The sequence below is a fragment of the Procambarus clarkii genome, chromosome 84 (genome assembly GCF_040958095.1).
Source record: "Procambarus clarkii isolate CNS0578487 chromosome 84, FALCON_Pclarkii_2.0, whole genome shotgun sequence".
Lineage (NCBI taxonomy): Eukaryota > Metazoa > Arthropoda > Malacostraca > Decapoda > Cambaridae > Procambarus > Procambarus clarkii.
Window position 1 is genome coordinate 14,451,193 of NC_091233.1, and position 19,708 is coordinate 14,470,900.

Genomic DNA, 19,708 nt, shown 5'->3' on the forward strand with positions numbered 1-19,708 from the left:
CGGACGCAGGTTCGAATCCTCGTCACGGCCCTTGTGGATTTGTTCATTTGATTCATCACGTTAGTGTGATCTGTGTGTGTGATTTACTTGCTTCAAATGCTCATACATGATATCTATGCGCAAAATGGTAGCAAAGTTTGAAAACTTTAAATAATGTCTAGATTTGTTCTAGATTTTTTATAATAAATTTTTAATTATTTAAAAATCTAACTGATATGAGACATTAATTATTATACAGAATTGAGAAGTCTGTTATTTTGGAGACCATTAATACTGCAATGCCACTGGAACAGGGACCAAAAAGTAGCATACATTTGCTTGGAGTATATGGTTGCTGGAATTCTGTCTCATATTCCTTACATTCGTCAAGATAACAAACTCTCATAAACACCCTCTCTTATGCTAAGTCTTTGATCATTCCAGCCGCCTTGACCGTACCGTGACTCTTCTGAATATTCCTGTTTCCCATTTTCATTTGAACTGTGTTTGACCACAAAAGTCAAACGAAGAAGAATGGTCGCGGTTTACCTGTCTTCATCTTACAGTTTAATACAATAAACTAGTTCTACTGCTAAAATAAAAATGTAAAGCTATCCCTTTACTTTTTCTTCATGCAGTATGCATCTTGCAGAATTGAGCATCCCATTTCCCCACACCACATATAAGTGGCCCTGGTCGCAGACCAGGCCACGGGGACATTAACCCTTGAAATCATCGCAAGGTAAGGTAACAAGGTCCTGAACGATTCCTTACACAAAATTCTAAAGGCATTTCTTATGTTGGCCAATCCGGTATATGCCGCTAATATCCTTTTGATCTGGGCTTCTGGGGACAGGTTCTGTGTGATATGAACCCCCAGATCTTTCTCTATTTGACTATTGCCAGATTTCCCCTCCCAGATGATAACTTGTGTTCAAGCTCCTCCTCCCTACGCCTAATTTCATTACTTTATATGTCCCTGAGTTAAACTTTAGTAACCATTTTCTAGACCATTCCTCCAGGTCGTCCTGTAGTCTGTCTATCTTCACCTGTCTTGATTCATCTCAATTTTTTCATCATCAGCTAACATTGAGAGGAATAAATCTATACCATCTGGGAGATCGTTTACATATATCAGAAACAGGATGGGTCCAGGTACAGAGCCCTGTGGGACTCCGATGGTGGTATATTGCCATCTTTGATGTCTCTTCCCCCCTCACAATTACTCGCTGTTTGCTGTTTCTTAGTATGATTTATTCACTAGTGCACTATACCTTTCACTCCTGCCTGTTTCTCCAACTATTATAACAATCGTTTATTGGGTACTGTGCCAAAGGCTTCCTGACCGTCCAAGAAAATGGGGTCTACCCACCCTTCAATTTTTTGTCTAATTTTTGTCACCTAGTCATACAATTATATTACGCCTGTTAGGCATGATTTACGATCCTTGAATCCATGCTGGTAATGTGTTACAAAGCAATTTCCCTCCTGATGCTTCTTGAGCCTTTTCCTCATGATTTTCTCCTTATTGCATGGCTAGGGAAACTGGCCTGTAGTTCAGTGCCTCTTACAACAGGCAACAGGCACTGAGCTTTTTTAAGTGTAGGGAATGTTTTTTTGTGTAGGTGAAGGCAGTCTTTTGTATGGGTGAAAGCACGTTCTTTTCTTAAGTAATAAACAAAGTCTTTTGTGTAAGCGTAGGATATTTGTGTAAGTGAAGGGTATTTGTGTTAGTGTTGATAAGATCTTTTGTGTAGGAAAGGTGTTTTGTTTAAGCGTAGGATATTTGTGTTAGTGTAGGCAGGGTCTTTTGTGTAAGGGGCAGTAAGGTTTGTTATGTAAATGTATGTAAGGTCTTTTGTGTAAGTGTAGGTAAAATCTTTTGTGCAAGGAGAATCAAAATATTGTTCAAACGTTAATGTAAGGTATATCGGGTAATTTAAAGTACGGTGTTTTGAATTCGACGATGGAAGGCATTCAGTTCTGTTTGATAGTTTAGCAAAGAGGCAACCATGACCTGAAAGCTCAGCCTAGCTGATGAGCTGCTCCTGAAAGCTTAATACTGATAATATTAGTTATCATGGCATTTAATAATATATTTTGGAACATAACAGCTGACCCGTGCGCCAGTGTCTGCTCCTGCTGCCTGTGCTGTGGATCCCAAAGGCATTGCTGACTGTTACTGTCCTTTTGGGTACATTGAAAACAAGGGAACTTGTTTGCGTAAGTTTTCGGTATTGATTACTTTGTATCAGATGTCGATTCTAATGTCTTTCAGTTTATAAAACTTTTACTTGCATCTACTGATTCCTAATGTTAAATGCTCATGCATAGTATCTATGTGTAAAATGGTAACAAAGTTCGAAAACCTTAAATAACGTTTAGATTTTTTCAGATTCCAAAATTAATGAAATTAATTGTGGAATCAATTATATAAATAATTTTATTTAGTTAAAAGTCTAACTCATATGTAACAAATTAATTATTATACCGAATTGAGAACATTTTGTTACTTTGGAGAACATTAATACTATAATGCCGCTGGAACAGGACCCAAAAAGAATGGATTTTTGCTTGGAATAGATGGTTGCTGGAATTCCGTCTCATATTCTTCACATTGGCTAAGATAAACAAACTCTCATAAACACCCTCTCTTATGTTAAGTCTTTGATCATTCCAGCCGCCATGACCCTACCGTGACTCTTCTGAATATTCCTGTTTCCCATTTTCATTTGAACTGTGTTTGACAAAAGTCAAACGAAGAATGATCTCGGTTTACCTGTCTTCATCTTAGAGTTTAATACAATAAATTATGGTTCTAATACTAAACTAAAAATGTAAAGCTATCCCCTTTACTTTTTCTCCATGCAATATGCATATTGCCAAATAGAGCATCCCATTTTTCCACGAAACATTCCCCTACACAGAGGAAATGCGATTTGTGCTTCACTCTCCGCAAAGTGTCTTCTCCCTCAGGAATAAATAACCAAAAGAGTACTAACCAACATTTCAAGAAAGCAATATTAATTATGTAAAATAATTTATTATATAATTAATTAAGAATGTATATATAATTTTATTCATATTATTATTAATTGCATATACAACCAAAAGTAAAGTGTGATATGTGATAACTAGGATATTCTTGCACAAACTAAGCAATCTCGACAGTCTAATCTGAAATATGCAAGCCTATGGCACACATTTTACCACCAGTAACTTTTCTTTTGATTACTATCTTAAATAATGAATATAAAATAATTTTTGCAGCAAATATGCAGAATAAGCAACTGGGCCCTAATAAATCTCTTTAATTCATGCAAATCTCTGTGAAGTCAGTCATTGCCTCGGTACATGTTTAACGAACGGATTAATCTCTAAATGCGTGTAAGTATTAGCCTGTACATACTCATTCTAATAACAAAAACATGCGTACGTGCATATGTACTCACACACATACACACACACAGTGGTGCAGCTCTGTTGGTAAGAAAAGCTGTATTTTTAGGAGATGGTTATTCAGGGCCATGAACGTTTCAGTGACTATATAACAGGTACCATAGCAATTGGAGGACAAAAAATTATAGTCGTAGTCATATATATAACCCTCCCCCCCAACAAATGACAGAAGACCCAGACAGAAATAAGTGAGAAAAAACATGGCCACCATTAACATAATAGCGGACAGCTTCAGTCGATAGAAGGAACGGATCTGGACTACTAGTCATGTGAGACTTAAAGCACAGGATGATAAATTCGGAGGACATAGACCCACATGGAAGGTCAGACACATGAAGGCCTAAGCTGATGGACGTGGCAACAAGAAACGTTGTAAGCCAACACATCAAGGGGACCGACAAGAACGAGAGGGGAAGATGAACCAGCCATGCTTAATCTGATATTTACCCTAAATGATTAGGATATAAGGAAAGTTAAGTTGGAAAGCACGCTTGGGAATGAGTGATCACAGTTTACTGAACTTTGAGTACCTGGTAGAGCTAGGATTTATCTCCCCAAAAACAGAACTAGGAAACAAAGGGCTGGCGTACCGAAAGGGAAATAATGAGGACATGAAAAGTTTCCTAAGGTATATACTATGGGACACAGAACTCCGAGCCAAGTCCGTACAAGACATGGTGGACTGTCACCCAAGTAATGTCGGGAGGCAGTAAAATGAGGGATTCGAAATTACAAGAAATGAGGTCAAGAGACACCTGTTTGGTCTAAAAGTGAGAAAGGTTATTCGTCCAGACAGAATCTCACCATGGGTATTGAAAAAGTGTGCTGGAAACACTTTACGTGCCACTCCCCATAGTGTATAGTAGGTCACTGGAGACAGGAGACCTACCAGAAATATGGAAGACGGCTAATATAGTCCTAATATACAAAAAGTGTGAGGCACTGAACTACAGGCCAGTCTCCTTCACTTGTTTACGATGCAAGGTGATGGGAGAAGATCGTGAGAAAGAACCTAATAACACATCTGGAGAGAAGAGACTTCATTACAAACCACCAACATGGGTTCGTGGTGGGTAAATCTTGCCTCACAGCCTTGACAAAATTCTATGATCAGATGACCAAGATTAAGCAAGGAAGAGAAGGATGGGCGGACTGCATTTTCTTGAACTGTCGGAAAAGCCTTTGACACAGTACCCCCATAAGAGGCTGGTACATAAGCTGGAGAAACGGGCAAAAATAAATAGTAAAGGTGCCCCAGCGGGTAAGGGAGTACCCATGTCAAGAGGATAACATCAGCGGCATATGCCAGTTTGGCTAACATAAGAACGGCTTTTAGAAACTTGTGTAAGGAATCTCTCAAAACTTTGTATACCACATATGTCTGACCAATCCTGGAGTATGCGGCTCCAGCATGGAGTCCATATCTAGTCAAGCATAAGACTAAACTGGAAAAGGTTCAAAGGTTTGCCAGCAGATTAGTACCCGAGCTGAGAGGTATGAGCTACGAGGAGAGACTACGGGAATTAAACCTCACGTCACTGGGAGACAGAAGAGTTAGAGGGGACATGATCACCACATACAAGATTGTCAGAAATTGATAGGGGGAAATAAAAGACAGAATATTTAACACAAGGGGCACACACACTAGGGGACACGGGTGGAAATTGATTTCCAGAATGAGCCACAGATTTATTGTCAGTGTCATAGAAGACAAATGGAATGCATTTGGAAGTGATGTGGTAGAGACGCTGACTCCATACACAGCTTTAAGTGTAGATATGATAGAGGCCAGTAGGCACAAGAACCTGTACATTAGTTGATTGACTGTTGAAGATAAAACACAAAGTCAAGATAAAAAAAAACTATGAAAAATACTCGTCGCCAACCCGCGGTGGAATGGCCACCGAATTTTTTTAGCCTCCTCATCTCCCATCCACATCCTCTTAGAGAATTTCTATTCGTCATTCTTCCTCCTCCCCGCTCCCCCTTCCCCCTCCCCTCCTCCCGACTTTTGCAAGGTCTTTCGACATCGAAGAAGGAAGAGAGCAATATTTTTGATGGAAAGATAAAAAGATTCACGAAAGCAAGGGCAGTATTCACGAATGATAGCAGAAGTCATGAATGTAAGAGCAGTAGTCATGAAGGAAATAGTAGTAGTAGTATTCGAACAAAAGGCAGTATTCACGAAGGAAAGAAAGCTGTAGTCTTTAAGAGCACAGTATTCATGAAGGAAAAAGAGCAGAATTTATAAAGAAAAGTAATCAGTATTTCTGAATTAAAGGAAGTCGTATTTATGAAGGAAAGAAACTAAAATTCACAAAAGAAATACAGCAGTATTCAGGAAGAAATACAGTAGTATTCACGAAGTAAAGAGGGAAGTATTCATGAAGAAGAGAACAATGTTCATAAAGGAAAGAGAACCGTATTCTTAAAGGAAAGAGGAGTATTCATGAAAGAAAAAAACAGCATTCAAGAAGGAATACAATAGCAGCATTAATGAAAAAAGGTAAAGAGTATTATTATAGGAAAGAAGTATTCATGACAGAAACGAGAATATATGAGGAAGAGAGTAGTATTCATGAAACCATGAGTCACAATAATCACCACGGAGACAATTATCAGTGACGTGTAATAATTATCAACCACCACTGACACAACAATCACTACCACCATAATTGCTTCGGTAGTGTCATAATTATCACCCACAGCTAACACAATCACCACTGCCACAATTATGTCAATGATGGTTCATAATTATCACCTGCAACAGACACAATAATCACAACTGCATCCTTTACATCTCTCTCCACCCATCATGATGAACTTGCAGTAACATATAACTCCCAACTCCCTTGAATATATATCAATTTCACTATATCTCCTATATATTAAGCTACAAGTTCCCAGCTTCTCTGCCAACTTATTTATATTTTATTGTTAATCTTCATAAAGTAATAAGACATCACAAAACATTTTAGAAAATATTAGATGAACGTTGGTACTTGAATTTTATGATCAAAGACATATAAGCAACAAAAACAGCATAATCATTGCAATTGCATGTTGCAGGTAATCACCCCACAATGAGGAGCTTTCCATCATAAACAGCGATACACTTCATCATTGGAAGTGCATGTCATCAGTGCTATGAGAAGCCTTTCATTAAGGTCAACGATAAAACACACAATTCCCTGGGAACATTCAAAATTTTGTTTAAAACGTGGGAACTAATTAGCAAAATATAAAAGAAAATGATTTACAACTTGAAGAAAGGGTGAAGAAGATATTCCACCCTATATTTAGTAAATATAGGGTGGAATATCATCCTCTTTAGTAAATGTAGCGTGGAATATCAGCCCATTAATAAATAAACCTTTCATATTCCTAGACTTGGCTAAGAACTTTTTGATGTTTTCTAATACGTAAAAATTCCCTTAGGCAGCAAAATATTTAGTTTTGGGGAATTCAGACACTTTCCAACAAGTACATCACACAAGTTTTGTTTATTTATTTACATATTATGAATGCCTTGGATCTTTTTATTTGGCTGTTGCAGGCAAAAAGAGTAAAATTTAAGTTAGTATTATGTATAGCGTTATGTAAACTGTGCTTAGATTTATTGATATTCTTTCTGACAATCTAAAACTTCAAGGCTAGTAACAACAATCGCACAGCTTTTAACATTGAATTTATTAAGATATATATCCAGTATCCATAAACAGTTCCATAACATTTAGAAAGTAATGAGTGCCAATGATATTTGGAATTAAGTTTCATTTATTTAACAATATTATGTAATTGAAAAGCCTTTTACGTTTCAAAGCAATCAATAGCATATATAAAATTTTTTACTAATATCAAAATGCAAACAATTGTCTTTGAGTGTGCCGCCTGCTTTTAAATAAGTGTGTTCAATGCACATTTCGCTAGCATATTTTTTAAACTGGCTTCTATCCCTCCTCTGAACCTGCATTTGTTTTCCTCTAATTTTCTCCTTAAATAAGGATAAATTCCAATTATATATATATATATATATATATATAATTGGATATTCCTCGCTGATTGGCTGCGTGTCCAGCTGCACCTGCCCTCCACCCCCCCACACTACCTGATGTCTGGGGCCACACGACCTACCGCTCTCAGAATATCCAGTGCTTTCATCAGGTTAACACGTCTCCTTGGTAGACTAAGCTGTGGCTTACGTGTACTAAGAGAGGTGATAGCTTGAAGCCAATATATATATATATATATATATATATATATATATATATATATATATATATATATATATATATATATATATATATATATATATATATATATATATATATATATATATGTATATATATATATATATATATATATATATATATATATATATATATAAAATCATACGACTTATTCAAATTTTTCAAATGTTGGATACTGAAAGGCTATGAAGGAAAGAAAATTCTATTTCAAGAAATATAAACATTGGAATTTAAATATATATATATATATATATATTATTCCTTTTTTCTTACCCAGAGCTGTCCCACGTTTCCCAAATTTTATTGTGAAAGTGGGTGACTATCATTAATAAGTATTTGGAATATCACCCTATTTAGTATATCTATCTTTCATATTCCTTGACTTGGCTAGGAACTTCAAAATGTCTTTAATACATTATAGTGCCCTCTAACAGGTTCCAGTTTTATTTAATGAAATGATTCACAATACCTGAATTTTTAGTTTTTATCACAGAAGAAAAACTCCTATTCTTGAATTACTTGTTAGATTTTAGTGTGCTGCACGAGATAATTTACATTTTGCATTACTGAGGCATTTAGCATAATCTGCAGAAACTTTATTTGGTTCATTTTCATTATATATTTTATGAACTTAGTTTACTCTGAAAAACGCTATCTGTAGATATAAAAGAACTGAATAATTACTTTTTATTAAAAGATTGTGAGAAAGATATTTAGTACTCGTTTCTACATATATATAATGGTAATGTTCCCGGAATTTTTTTCTTCTAATATTTGTTTATTACGAATTTAATTATAAAAATATATATTTAAACACACACACATACACACACACACACACACACACACACATATATATATATATATATATATATATATATATATATATATATATATATGTATATATATATATATATTTATATATATATATTGTGACGATAATCTCCTTCAAGAGATTGAGCCTGCTCTTCCCTCCAAAATACGTTGATATATACATCTATATAAAACTAGTATGGAAGAAATATCCAACAACTACACCACTCCAAGGTTTGCCAGAGCGCAAAACGTATGCAGCCAGGAACACCTGCTCCACCTCGAACCGCCAAACTACCTGTCTCTCGCCTGCTCCTCGCTGATTGGCTGCGTGTCCAGCTGCACCTGCCCTCCACCCCCCCACACTACCTGATGTCTGGGGCCACACGACCTACCGCTCTCAGAATATCCAGTGCTTTCATCAGGTTAACACGTCTCCTTGGTAGACTAAGCTGTGGCTTACGTGTACTAAGAGAGGTGATAGCTTGAAGCCAATATTCCTGCACCTCTTATTTGATTGTATATTGTTCACTTGTTATTACTCACTTGTCTTAACGTAACTTTTCATATTGTCATTTGATTATTCTTATTATTTGATTGATTGATTTTATTATACGAATTTGTATGTCCATTTTATTCATGTTTTGCTTTTTCTAACGTAATTAAAATCGCATTGTTAAATTTACTTGTGTTTTGTGTGTCTTCTCATTACCTTACCACAGACGAAGTTCCAGATTTTCTATTTTTTTGTTTCTATGTGACGAGGCCATACCCCTAGCTTTTGAACAGCCAAACACCAATGCGTTACTGTCACAATATATAAATATATATATATATAAATATATATATATATATATATAAATATATATAAATATATATATATATATATATATATATATATATATATATATATATATATATATATATATATATATATATATATATATATATATATATATATATATATATATATATATATAATATATTTTGAGCACTACAAACATATATTAGTGTACTACAAAACACGTTAAATGTATAGGAAAAACAGTTTTCATTTATAATTGTTTTTAAATAAATTATTCATATAATTTAGGGCATAAAATATAGAACGGTAATCAAAGTTTGTCAAAGGTGTAAAACAGCTTTTTAAAGGAAAGAATTCAATTATGGTTCATGTTAAATGCATTCATGTCTGCACGTGTTCAGTTATCCTTTAAATATCAGAATATATAAATTGAAGTGGGTGGTAAAGTGTGCAATAAATATATAAATATAAAATGGATGTATTCCTTAACCCTCTACAAGGAATACAAGGCTATAATAAGCTTGTTCCCCCATAAAATAAATCTCCATAAAGGTGTTGAAAACTATTTGCAGGTAACTTGCAATGCAAAATTTTGCTCAAAATTGGGAGAATAATGTAATTGTTGTTGAAATTACAATATCAACGCAGTGTCAGAGGCTACAATGTTTTCATTAAATTCCATAACAATATTATGAAATTATTATTATTTTTACTAGCTGTACCCACCACGCGTTGCTGTGGCACAGTCTGGTTAAATGGAAAAGAAAGAAATGAGAGCGCACGTTTCTAATATTTAATTTCACAATGCTTGTGGGTATACAATATTTTTTGTTCCATTGTCTGTGGGGAGATAGAGATTGTCTGGTTGCCAACTCTAGAACACGCAACTTATAATTGTCTATGTGAGAAGCAATCCGTGTCTAGATATAAACTGCACAATTTTAAAGATTGGCCCTGAGCTTTGTTGATGGTAATTCCAAACGCCAATCGAATTGGAAATTACAATCTCTTAAAATGAAAGGGCATATCTGTTGGAATCATAGAAATGCGAGGAATGAGGACATCTTCACTTTTCAAAGGTCCTGTCAAGACCTGCTTCTACGACGTTGCTGATTAATTTTTTGGCTGCAAGGCGCGTATCGTTGCAAAGTTTTGACTGATGTTTCGCAACATGATAATTGGCACGCCAATTTTCAATTGACGTACGTGTGATGGTATCCTTGACTGTGAAATAAAAAATTCTGTTCGATAATTAACCGCTTCATCTGCTTCCTTAACAGTGTCGACGGACTTGTATGTGACTGCCTTGCTTTGAATGTTAGACTGAACTATATTCTTAAGTTCGTAGACGTCTTTGTTCTTGCCTGCAGGAAGAGCTCGTTCATTCAGCCAATCGTGATTCTAATAATTGGTTTGAATATTGGGAAATACTTTTTCAAAAAATTCTTCTTTTGACGTCACTAAATTGCAGAAGTTATAAGGCAATGAAATTCGTTTAGAGGTCAGATCAACCGGCACGTTCACGGTATCAATTTATAGAGACTGATGTGAGAATATCCCAGTTGATGGATCGTTTTGCTACTAGACACGCATATTTGTAGTTAATTTTAGCGTCTTTATGTGGCGCAACAAAGTAGAGTATTTCAGGCGAGCATTTATTTCGTCCGCTGGTGTTGATCGAGGAATTACAGGTAATGATTGCCTGAAATCTCCCGCAAGCAATATTAATGCGTTCCCAAATGGTCTGATGTTTTCAAGCAAATCTTGCAATGATCGATCAAGAGCCTCGAGTGATTTTTTGTGGGCCAATGTGCATTCATCCCAAACAATAAGTTTACATTTGTGCAATGCTTTTCCCAGGCTGGATGCTTTGGAAATGTTGCACGTGGGAGTTTCAATGAATTGCATGTTCAATGGCAATTTCATAGCTGAAGTAGCAGTTCTTCCACCTGGTAGCAATGTCGTAGCTATTCCAGACGAAGCAAGAGCTAAGGTTATGCCATTTTGGGATCGAAATGCTGGCAGAATAAATCTAATTATGAAAGTTTTACAGTTCCTTCTGGCGCATCTAAAAAGACTTCTCCAAACCCGTTATTAACAGTTTGAATTATTTGATTGTAAAGGCCTTTTCGCTCAAGCGTTAGCTTAGGAATGTTTGACTGCACATATGACAACAGATCACCCATGTTGTAATTTTGTTCACGACGCAATTCTACATCGAACGATGCAGCAGCAAATCGATTCGGTGATGGCATTTCCAATTGATTTAGAACTTTGTTCGCGATTTCTAAGCATAAATCTTCAGTCATTATCAACGCTTCGTTGTAGATTTCTGATGTAAAATCTATGTTCATATATGAATTTCCCTTGCGTATTCGACGGATAATGTCTTCAGCCATGTGCGATTTATATTTTTCCCATTACTCTGATGGAGAGTAAGTGGTCAATATGATTGCAAATAATGCTCGAATTTGATTTGGATGTGACGTGTTGGACGTGTCATTAATTCATACATCCCAGTGTCGGTCGTTCTCCAATAAATTAAGAGCTTGATATGCACTACGGAAAATGGCACAAGTTATGCCGTTGACAAACTCTTTGGCTGAAAAGACGTTGAACCTGGCACGTTTACCAACAGCATGCGAAGAAGGAAGCATTCATCTTGATTGTGATGTACCCTGTGCAGTCTGCCTATCGTAGTTTGTTGGAATATGCCAGGTTGTCCGTCGACTCGCTCTCCTTGTTTGCGTCGTTCAAATGATTTTCTACTCGCATTCTATGTGTAATACATAGGTACTTCCGAATACAGCAGTGTTTTCACAAACGCGTCATTTTGACATAACGTGAAGAAAGCAGTTAACGTTGTAGCCGGTGGATTCATAGCTGTTTGTTGCACATTTGCAGCTGTAAAATAAACGTGTTGTCCATTTTCTTGTTTTCAAAACAAAAACAAAAAACATTAACAAAATATTTCAATTTAAACGTAGATCAATCGACACAGCTCAAATTCACCACCAATTGCACTGAAAAATAAGAACAGTTAAAAAAACGAAATGAAAAAAGAAACAAATAAGCTATACCCACGAAATGAACGGTATGGTAAACAACACAGCTCAATTCCCACGCAACGTCACACAAAACAATTAAATCAAAAATGAAAATAAATAAATAAATCTATGAAAATTCAATTTATCAATGCAATCGGGAACATTGAAATGGAATCGAAACATATATTGTATATCGTGTGTTGCTCTTACATGCAACAGATTTCACTGTTTTTTCAAAAATCGCATGTTTTCTCCTATCACAGGTGTGACATCTAAATACAACCCGTTCTCGCAAATTTATTAAGTCAATATTGACTTATTAAATATGTGCATAGGTGACATACTTAACATAATAGATACCCTTAAAAAGATTCATAGAAAACACCGAACTTACCTAACCTACTTAGAATGTTTGTTACGGCCCTCTCAGGTCGCAACTGGGTTCTTACTCTGATGTTGTTAGAGGAAGGGTATCCCGCCCCAAGCCAGTAGTGGCTTTCAAGGGATGTGATCCGTAACGCAATTAAATAAAATGGGGAAGGGAAATAAAGTCAAAAACTTAATAATATAATTAACACCTTCACCAATAAATATATATAAGAAGATTACACGGGGGGGGGGGGTTATAAACACTATTATATACACTGTTGTCTTCTTCTGAAGACTCTGGACCTTCACGGTGCTCACGATGCCAAGCTCTTGGTGCTCTTGTGGCCTCACGACGAATCCTTCGAGAATCTTGAGTCTACCCCGGCCACAGGCCAGCCAAAACACAGTTCCACTGGGGGCACCGTCGTGGAGGCCGTCAACCACAAGTCCAGCAGATAGCTGGCAGGTTCCAAATCAGCGACGCTGGTTAGGCCAGTCCACAATCGGTTACTAAGGTAGCGAACCCTAGTCAGGAGCCTCGTGTGATACCACAGATCACTCTCCTTGCCACAACTCCCCAGTGGTCTAACGTCTCCACCAGTCAGTCCCGGGTATGACAATCCTTCAACTGCCGCTTCATAGGCAGGGTAACACCACAGTGTTCATCCGGGGGCGACTCACAGCTGCAGCAGCAAACACTTGGTGACGAGACGGCTGCCTTCGGTAGACTGACTCAACTTCCATTACAGCAGTCCCAGGTCGACTCTGTAATCAGACACGTCATCAGTAACAGGGACACACAAAAGCACCTCACTTACAGGCTCAGACACAAACGCCCGACGTATCCACTCCATAGATGGCGTTGTTGTCTGAACACCACCTCACCAGAGGTCAGCAGCGGCTGTGTTATGAACTGAACAGGACTGGAAACTAGCCCTCGTGGCCAGTACACCTCGTCCTCACCAGGTGTCGTCGTCCATTTGGAGGGGGTTTCGGGAGCTGACCCACAGATGGCGTGGTCGTCACTGCTCCAGGCTCGGACACTGGATTCGGGTCCGTAACAATGTTAAGATAAGCATCTTATTGCTTCGTAATTACAATTATTACCTAACCTATAATAGGTATATGTTAAGTAATAATTGTAATTTCGAAGCAATAAGATGCTTATCTTAAGATACTAACAAGGTTAGGTAAGGTTGGTGTTTTCTATGAATCTTTTTAAGGGTATCTATTATGTTTAGTATATCACCTATACTAACGTAGTTAATAAGTCAATATTGACTTTACGAATTTGCGAGAACGGGTTGCTAAATAGTATGCATATAAAAGCATGAACCTATTCGAATGGAACGTTGTGGCAAAATTTTAAATGCAACCGTTGAAGAACTTTCGGAGAATACAATTTATTCAATGGTATAGAATAGTTATCATGGTATAACTTCCTAATGAAACAGCAAGCTGAGATGTCTAAACCACACACTAGAAGATGAAGAGACGACGACGTTTTGCTCCGTCCTGGACCATTATCATGTCAATTGTGACATAAGCGAGTTGTTGCTTTTGTTTTAGATTCATCTATTCTGAACAAAAAGTTCCAGGTAACATGGGTTATAAAGAACTCGTGAGTGGAGGCTTTTTGGAGCCATTATCTTTGTCAATAGCTGATACTGGAGATCTGAAGATTGGGTCCGTGGACGCTCCTTTCCAATCTAAGAGCAGGACTGCAGATGATGATTTATAATTATTATGACATCATAAATGTGGCACGGGCATGAATTGGCTCTTTCGTCATCTACTTGGAGGCTCTTTCGAGCCATTACCAGTACCTATAGCTGATTCTAGAGATATGTAGATGAATGGAGGTCTCCATGGTTGATTTCAGCCTCAGAGGCAAGGCTGTACCAGTTATGGAGCTGGTGGGTTACTGTAGACCTCTAGGTCTTTCGATTTTTCTTTGGCGGCGCCGTGCTGTCGTAGGAGTTTGGTGAGGTGGCCCCCCATGAGGAGGTCTTGTACCAAGTAGATGACGGATTTGTGATGCGATAGTGGAACTCCTGCTAAGACTTCCTTGTCTGAGGAGTCCGTAATATCCGTAGTTGGTGATGTATGTGTGTGTGTGAAACTGATAGCTGTTTGAAACTGCACGGCTTCACAATCAATTCGAGAGAATTTGTTCCACAAAATCTATGCAATAAAACTACAACATAAATAAATTTACGGGGTTTGCACACAAAATATTCTTTGAGTTTGCACTCCTTTTCTTTTATAAAGTCTCTGCTATTTCACACCTTAATAAACTTTTCGCACTACAGCATGGATAATCTCCATACTATTATTTTAATAAACTCTAAGGGATTTTTTTATTAACACTGTGAGATTATCCCTTTTTAGAGGTGAATAGGTTACAAGAAACCTCAGTCAAAAAGGACTGAACTATCTTCAAACCAATGCCGAGGGCAGATTATACTTTAATGACTGTCCAGGGATGCATAGAGCAGCTGCAGGAGTCCAAATCCTTGGCACTCCTTATCCACTGGGTCATGAACTTTCTAGAGGCCTCAGAAGGAGGTCGTCAGAGTAGCTCGAATGGTCCTCACAACAAAATTTGAACTTATATTTGATGTGTATGGCCATGAACGCAGTTCGAATCCAAATAATCCAGGCAACATAAAAAGGATCACGGTAGTATCACAAATAATGCAAATAATGGGAAAGTCAATACTGGGTGCAGGGGTCTGAAGATGTAAACGTAAAGGCTCTTGTACTTAACAGTTAGTTTATTCATAAAACTTGATGCTAACGGTACATGGCAAGAATAATCTGACGTTTTTTACGTCAGATTATTAAGTTAAAGTTACGTTAAAGTCGGACGTGGTACTTGACAAGGCTAAAGTAGCCGGAACAACGGCTTCTGGTTCGGACCGCTCATGGTATTGCTGACCTTGTCTACACTTAACAGTAGAGGGCAACTACTCCAGATGCAATGGCAGCTTGACGAGACTGCGCCAAGTAGCAATAACATACAATGAAAGACAACGTCCCTCGTTGGCGCCAGATGTGAATCTGGGATCAATGAGGAATGATTATAGTTGCAACAATACACAGCCACACGTTGGTGCCAGATACGAGATCCGTGGACAGCGTGCGGTGATTGATGACTGAATCACAACAACTGTGTTACGGCCCTCTCGGGTCACAACCGGGTTCTTTCTCTGATGTTGTTAGAGGTAGGGTATCCGGCCCCAAGCTAGTAGTGGCTTTCAAGGGATGTGATCCGTAACGCAAGTAAATTAAAGGGGAAGGGAGACAAAGGCAAAAACTTAATATTATAATTATTACCGTCACCATAAATAATATATAAAAGGTTACACGGGGGAGGGGTATAAACACTATTATGTACAACGTAGTCTTCCTCTGAAGACTCTGGACGTTCACGGTGCTCAACGATGCTAAGCTCTTGGTCCTCTAGTGGCCTCACGACGAATCCTTCGATTCTCTTGAGTCTACCCTGGCCACAGGCCAGCCAAATCACAGTTCCACTGGGGGCACCGTCGTGGAGGCCGTCAACCACAAATCCAGCCTGTAGCTGGCAGGTTCCAATCAGCAACGCTGGTTAGGCCACTCCACGATCGATACTAAGGTTGCGAGCCCTAGTCAGGAGCCTCGTGTGATCCCACAGGTCACTCTCCTTTCCACAACACCCCAGTGGTTAAGCGTCTCCACCAGCCAGCCCCGGGTACGACAATCCCTCAGCTGCCACGTCACAGGCAGGCTAACACCACAGTGTTCATCCGGGGGGGTGACTCACAGCTGCTGCAGCAAATACTTGGAGACAAGACGGCTGCCTTGGGTAGACTGATCCAACTTCCATTACAGCAGTCCCAGGTCGACTCTGTAATCAGACACGTCATCAGTAATAGGGACACTCTAGGGCACCTCACTTACAGGCTTAGACACAAACGCCCGCCTATCCATTCCATAGATGGCGTTGCTGTCTAAGCGTCACCTCACCAGAGGTCAGCAGCGGCTGTGTTATGAGCTGATCAGGACGGGAAACTAGCCCTTGTGGCTGGTATTTCCTGTCCTCACTTGATGGCGCCGTCCATTTGGAGAGGGTTTCGGGAGCTGACCCACAGATGGCGCGGTCGTCACTGCTCCGTGCTCGGACGCTGGGCTCGGGTCCGTAACACCTCCTAACCAAAAGGAATTTGGTTTGGGGTTCTATAAAGAGAAACACAAACCAAATTAGTACGGGGACACAACTCCAAATGGACTCACGTACACTAAGAACTGGAATGGCGAGGCTGTCTTGTCCACAGAACTGTCCTAAGGAGAAACCCTGGCACAAAGGGAACTTGAAGATGGAAGGCAATGACCTGCCTGACGTAATTTTCCACACCTCCACTGCGATGTCAAGCAGGGGCATATTCTCACGTCTCTTGAGTAAGGATTGATACTGACGCGAGCCAGGCTGAATCGACAATTCCCTGTGTCATGGCATCGATGATGGCTGGTCACAGACGGTATTTCTGGTACCGGTCTGGCGGTCCTTCAGGGAGACGGGAACCTGGAATACAGGGGTTGGATTATTTAGAGTGGCAGCGACAGTGGGTAAGTCAATACTTACTGCATACTCGCCTACTAGGCCCACACCTAGTTCCAACAGAGCTGCTTGTACACCGAAGATGGCATTCGCTCTGCCACCGTAAGGTCGACCAACCTTCCGTATAACGCTGCATCTAGGCTCAGCAATCACGGGGGGGGGGGGTGTCAACCTGTCGGAAACAGTCACTCATAATTTCAAATCTCGTACCTCCTGTGTCTACCATCACCTTCCAGGTCCCTTCTTCGACTGCAACACTCACTGTGCACGTCTCCAATCCCTGGGACCTCTTCTCGATGTTCACGGGAGCCATCATCTGTCGGGTCGTCCACTGGTCCTTACTGAGAACACACACGAGAATGAAACAAAATACCGCTAAGAAACATTTAGTTAACTTAGGGACAAGTTTCATGAGCTTGTAATGTCCATAGCCAGCTATATCCATTAGCCTGGTTTGGACCGAAGAGGGCACTAGACCCTTCACATACCTCCAACGTCTGGGGAATCTCTGGCCGGTTCAATGAACGTGGTATCTTGCCATACCGCAAGTACTCATCTGCCTTCGGTCCAGAATCTGGGGTATTCGTGGGTGTTTGCACACAAGGCCTCTCTTCTTGCTCAGTTGCTTCTGCCTCCTGAACCGCATGTTCTTCGTCGGGAGAAGAATCGGGAGACTCTGCTAGCATCCTGTCAATCTGTAGGTGAGAGGACAAATTAAACATATTACTTAATTCCGGGTCTGTCTGTATCTGGATATTACCAACGCATGCCGTTACCTCGGACCTTGCTGTTCTGGCTGACTCGTCCGCGACCTTGGGATGACTGTTGTTCCAATCTGTCACCAAGTCGTTGGCTAGTATCACGTCGATCCCAGCTATAGGCAGGGTATCGACTACTGCCAACGCACATGTGCCGCTGAAGTAAGGCGAGTCGAGATGTATCGGCACCAAGGGGGCGACATATCGCGTCCTAGGAAACCCGAGCAGGACAACCTTTAGTCTCCCATCCACACTCACTCCCTCGGGTAACGAGCTTCTCATGATCAGGGACTGGGCTGCTCCACTATCTCTGAGCACTACTACTGATCTACCAGTATGATCACTTGATAAATACCCGCTTGAAGTGTGAGGGGCGAACAAACTTGGTCCTTCCTGACTTGTCATAGACTGGCTTCCTACTGGTGGTGTCACACAGCTCATCAACATCACCTCCCTACGAGGGCCGCTACCTCTTCTGCCTCGGCACATAGCAGCTACATGCCCTTTCTGCCCACAAGTCCAGCACACCATATTCCTCCTCGGACTCCGGTGTTTCGGACTGCTAGGACTGGTCCTTCGAGGGCTACTTGGGGGCGTCTTCTTAGCGCTTTGTGGGACGGGGTCTCTTCTTCGTCATGACGAGGTTTGTCAAACCGGCGTGGGTAATTCCTCGGGACATACTTAGCAGAAGGCCTATGCGTTAGGATGTACTCTTCAGCCATGGTGGCTGCCGCATTTAAGGTCTCTACCTCCTGCTCTTCTAAGTATGTTTTCAGGTCTCCAGACAAACAATCCTTGAAGTCCTCTAACAGTATGAGCTGCTCGAGGTCTTCTTTGGTCTCCACCTTCCGAGAGGCACACCATTCCTGGAAAAGTCGCTCCTTGATGGTGGCGAATTCAGTGAAAGTGTGCTCTGAGGTCTCTTTCAGGTTCCTGAACTTCTGCCTGTAAGCCTCAGGTACCAATTGGTACGCCATGAGCACTACCTTCTTCACCTTGTCATAATCGCCGGAGTCGTCAAGGGACAATGTGGAGTAGGCGGTTTGAGCCTTCCCAGTCAAGACTGACTGTATCATGATGGCCCAATTCTCCCTTGGCCACTCCAAAGAGGCTGCGACTTTCTCGAAGGCCGCGAAGAACTTCGACACTTCCTTCTCATTGAATTTTGGGACCATTTTGATGTTCCTTACCGGATCGAAAATACTTGTTTCCATTCTTTGCCTCCCACCACCTAACCGCAATACTTCTAGTTCATGTTGTCTCTGTCTTTCTTTTTCTTCTCTCTCTCGCCGTTTCTCTTCCCTTTCTCGCTCTTCTCTTTCTCTTTCTAGTTCTTCTCTCTCTCGTTTCTCTTCTTTTTCTCGCTGTTCTCTTTCTCTTTCTAAACGCCTCATCTCCATTTCCTTTTCTAGTCTCTCTCTTTCCATTTCTAATTTCTTATCTTCTCTCTCTCTCGCTTTCTCTTCTCTCTCTTTAGCAATTTCTAGCTTTTTCCATTCTATTTCATGGTGGATCTCTAGTTCACGCATTTTCACAGTAAGTAAACTTATATTCAGTTCACTCTCATCACTTTCGACATCACTACCCTTACCTTCCTTTTCAGTGGAAGCTATCTCCTCACTTTT

The 19,708-nt window shown here is 39.8% G+C and overlaps 1 protein-coding gene and 1 long non-coding RNA gene across 5 annotated transcripts in view; both read left to right on the forward strand.

The window, feature by feature from the left end:
- The window catches only part of LOC123752571 (adhesive plaque matrix protein 2-like), a 53,669-nt gene that overhangs the window by 22,794 nt on the left and 11,167 nt on the right, over positions 1-19,708 (forward strand). The window lies entirely within an intron of this gene.
- Positions 3,297-7,369, forward strand: LOC138358557 (uncharacterized). The gene is made up of 2 exons (XR_011225446.1): positions 3,297-3,366; positions 6,508-7,369. It is a non-coding gene; the product is annotated as an uncharacterized lncRNA (long non-coding RNA).